The following is a 4845-nucleotide window of genomic DNA, read 5'->3' as shown; positions in this document are numbered from 1 at the left end:
AACGTTTAGCATTTCAGTTGGTGTATGATAATTGCAGACTGCCTACTAAGCTGAGCATTTAACCCTAAATACTAAAAATAATAAATAGTTATTATTGTCTTTGATAGCATCAGAGACAACAATCCATAATAATAATAATAATAATCTTAAAATGATTTCTCTAGTTGCATACTCCATGAAATTACAGACAGATATCCAGATATGTTAAAATGGGGAGTGTTCTAAAAAACTTAAACCAGTTTTAAAAATTCAAGGAGGCTCGAAAGGGTTTTTAGCTGCGCGCGCGCGTAACCTACACACGTCATAACTAAGAAACACACGTCAGCTGAATGAATCAAATTTCTATCAAAAGTATCGCGCGTAAAACACTGGAAGTGAAAATACGGCGTAAAATCGTGCGAACCGGAAATAAAACCTGCGCAAAAAATGTCTTTATCTCGAAATTTTGCTCGGTGATTTATCTTGATTTTTTTGCATGCACGTGTCATTCACGATGGCACTTCAAATAAAAAAAGTTTCGGGAAAGTTATCTAGTACAATTTTCTGTGAAGTATAAAACGCCCTTTTCGACATATCTTAAATTCTATTAGATGACTTTTTCTCATACTCGCTAAGAAGTTAAAGAATTTCGGGAGATTTCCAACAAAGAAATAAAACGGTAGGTCATCGACTTAGTTTTTCAGATACTTTTCAAAAACTAAAATGTAAAGAATATTTTTGTGGACCTAACGTGTTGTCATGGTAACCGATATGACCTCATACGTGCCCTTTAAGTGTTACCCAACAATAGAGTTGCAAAGATATTTATAGTCAAGTTGCCTACACTATGAAATATCTTTATTTGGTATCTTTCATCGTTTCACAAACACTATAGCAACGAAAATCCCTTTCAAGCCTCCTTAAACTGCTTTGAAAAAAGCCCGGAACTTTTTAAACAAAATTAAACCATAACATGTATAATATAATTGTACTGTGATTGTAGTCGTCTTGTATGTGAATGTCATGGCTATATAGACGTGATCGTGAACCAAGATGTGTACTAGTGAAGAAGTTAAAACGTCTCTGTCGGAAGAGCAGAAAACTACAGAGGTATGTATGGCGCCGTTTTAGGAAAGATACACCAAATTCATCGAAAGTTCATCTTGGTAGACCAAAGCTAAGTAAATGCAAAAAAAGTGTCAGGTTTGTGGAGAAAATGGGAAGAAAAGCAATTTTACAACAAGAAAAGTTAGATCTTTACTGATATATGTTTACAATCCAGGGACATATCAACATCGAAAGAAATATCTCAGATACTTGAGGAGGGTGTCGTGTGGTTTCCAGTATAGTGAGTATAAGAAATTTAGCTCATAAAGGTAATTGTACAAAGCTTTGTAATGATATAGAGAAAAAACCGGGACCTGTTATGCACTATGTTGATCATACTAAAACAATATTTGAAAAAGTACCATATAGCGATATTTCTTGTTTACAAACATTGATGTCGCATTTCTTTTGATATTCAAATTTGCCAACCACGGAACAAAAGAAGTTATTGTTTCAACAGCCAATTAGCATATTAATTTGGTTGGCATATGAATAACAATGAGTGACGTCACGAGAAACATGTAAGTGCTACACGGCCAACGTTGGCAAAAACGTAATCCTTCGTTGTACTTGTACATGTTCATTGTCGTGACTTTAACATCTTCAGTTCCCACAGCCTACTCCCGTCTGACCTTGTTGTGGGTTCATTTCCCACCCTGGTCAGAGTTTTTCTGTCCTTGTGCGGGCCAATTCCATCAGTAGGGCTAACGTTCACATGGTTCATATGGGGTAGAAACCTAGCACTTGACATAACTCTCTAATCGGTTAAGTCTGTTCAAATATAAGTGCTACACGACCAACGTTTGCAAAAACGTAATCCTTCCTTTCTCTTCGTAACCTACCAGAAATCATGCCACTAGACCAACAGGCCGAAAACATTTTTGTAGTGGCTGGACAGTACGCAATTCACTGTCACACTCCATGCGAAAGAAAAGAAATAACCGAGTGCCTTGGTCCATGTCAGGCTCAAACTCATGCTTTACCAACTGAGCTAATATACCAGGTGGACTCACAGAATGGTGTGGTTTGTGATTTCAAAACGCATCCAGCACAGTACAAGTTAATTTTCATTTAAGTTTTGACTAAATCTTACGTGGTCGGTACAAATCATTGCCTTGATGCCTTTCACGTAAAGAGATATTAAATTTTATAAAAAATTCCTTTGATATTTAAATTTTGCCAACTTCTGAAGAAAAGGACCGTTGTTTCGACAGGCAATAGATCTGTGGGTGGCACATCAATGATAATAGGTGACGTAACGGTGAGTATGGCTATACACATGTACAAAGGATTTGTAAACTCTCAAGATGCTGACGATGCACGGATGTTTATAAATTCATGAGCCTATTGTAAGGTCTGTTGCCAGATAATGGTGGATTGTTATCCAGTTGGTTGTGTGGAGACTGGATATGCTGAAAACACAACGTGCAGTTGGAAGCCCTGTGCCTTTGGCAAACTTCGTCACCAGGTCATTTTCTCTTTCTTCCTAATGTCTGAACAGAGTTGCCTTGCAAGATTTGAGATCCTTCGCTTTGAAGGAAGGAACTAGTCGCATAAGTCAAAATCAACCCCCCTCTCTCTCCCCGGCGTGACAGGCGGGGATACTACCCACTATACTACCGAGGAAATGCACGTGTCTTACCAAGGCTTAAAAGGCGTGTTGAGTTGGAAACACGAATCGCGAACATGCTCGCAAAAATATTCATGATGGAATCACGGAACTGCGGCCGCCATGAGTGGCACACTGGATGGCAATGTGTGAGTGATGCGGTTGGTCATTTAGGCACATATTTTACGCAAGTGTGGCTTTAAATCTTTGTTTCTTCTAGTAGCGTTTCTTGTTTGCCGGAATCGAAATTGAAACGTTGAACTCGCGAAACGAGGTGCATGAATTACTAGCATATGTATCATGGCGATCTTCAGTGATCCTTTAACGAAGAGTGGGTGCAATGGGGAATTAGCTCAAACGGTAGAGCGCCCGCTTAGCATGCGGAAGGTACCGGGATCAATGCCCGGATTCTCCAGGGGGGATGAAGTTTGGCCAATGTTCCGAAGTTCAAACAATGTGAAGTTGACTTTTTCTTGGGCATGGCACAACCATGCTGGTCTTGTGAATAACAATCGGAAATTTAAAGTTAACGACAAAACGTTTGAGATTACGAGACATGTTTCGACAGAAACTTCTGTCATCTTCAGTTGAAAAGTCGTTGAGTTTGTTAACGAAGCCATTATGGAGCTTTTACATTCGGGTAGTTATGGAACTAAACAAGCCACCTGATGTTGTCAATCCTTTGAGTCTGTCCATCCACCCCAACGGTAAAAAGAGGTTAATTCTTGATCTCTGCTACATCAACACTTTTCTTAAACATGGAGTCAAGTACGAAGATTGGAGATTGCCTTTTCCTATTTCCAAAAGGGTTCTTTTATGATAACTCTTGATCTTAGAAGCGGGTACCACCATATTGAAATTCATCCAGATCATCTGAAGTTTTTGGGGTTTTCATGGGAGTTTCCACGGGAGGTGTCCATCCGATATTTTGTTTACATTTCTTCCTTTGGTCTGTCTTCTGCACCTTACATTTTTACTAAATGTCTTAAGCCGCTTGAGAAGTATGGGCGGTTCAACGGTGTAAATATTGCTTTATTTCTTGATGATGGCTGGACCGTTTCACCTGTGCGGTCCGAGCTACTAATATTTGGTCTGATTTAAGGAAGTCAGGGTTTATCACCAATGATGAGAAGTCTCAAATGTTGTCAGAGTCAAGTTCTCGAATGGTTGGGGATTATATGGAACACCTTTTAATGGCATCCTACCATTTCTGAGCGACGGGTAAAATAGTATCGCTAAATCTGTTAAGATTCTCTTGAGTAATCGTTTTGGTATCAGCACGGGAGTTGGCCTCACTCGTGGGCAGGATTAAGAGCGTAGAAGAAGTTCTACATGGATGGAGTTATCTCCCATTTTGTTCGCTTTACATTCGTTTTCTACCCTTATTGTTGGCTCTTACGTAAAGTGGTTTTCTGATAGTCAAGTGCATTTAAAATCATACCAGTGGAAAGTATGAGAAATGATTTACATGCTATTGCTCTGGAGAATTTTCAGCTAGATGCACCAATAATGGTATACAGTTACAAGTCCAGTGGATCCCTCGCACTGAAATTTAGAGAGCTGATTATATTAGTCGAATAATCTATATAAACGATTGGCAGATTTCAGCCAATTGTTTCATGTCTTTTAGAGGAAAGCTTGAAGGGTTCATTCGGTGGAATGTTTTGCTATTCATTATTTGCATATTTCTAGGGCCATTTCCATTATAGTCGTGCCCTTTTGGCCGTCGTCTTATTTCTAGAACATTTTCTAGATTTGTGGTAGATTGTAATTGTTTTCGTGCTGCTGCTTTGGAGCAGGGGCGTAACACCAATTCGTTGTTGGGTAGTGATAGGTTCACTGGGTTGATTTTGGCTGTTCGTATGAAGATTCGAAGTCTCTATAGCTTTATTTACATGGGACGCTTGGTCATGTATTTTTCAGTGGATAAGAGGCACTGGCCTGAGTTTGGTATTGTCACAATATTTTTTGTGGATAAGAGGCACTGGCCTACATGGTATTATTACAATGTTTTTATGGAAGCGATTTGTCATGTTCGGGCCGAAGTATTTTTTGCAGCGTGTGATTATTTTGGCGGTTCATATTTTCTGTTATTTCGTTGTTTTTCTCGTTACACTAAGATGTTTGTCTCAGACCACCGTTGGAGGTGC

The sequence above is a fragment of the Montipora capricornis genome, chromosome 1, assembly GCF_036669925.1.
Source record: "Montipora capricornis isolate CH-2021 chromosome 1, ASM3666992v2, whole genome shotgun sequence".
NCBI lineage: Eukaryota > Metazoa > Cnidaria > Anthozoa > Scleractinia > Acroporidae > Montipora > Montipora capricornis.
This window is presented reverse-complemented; position numbering follows the sequence as displayed.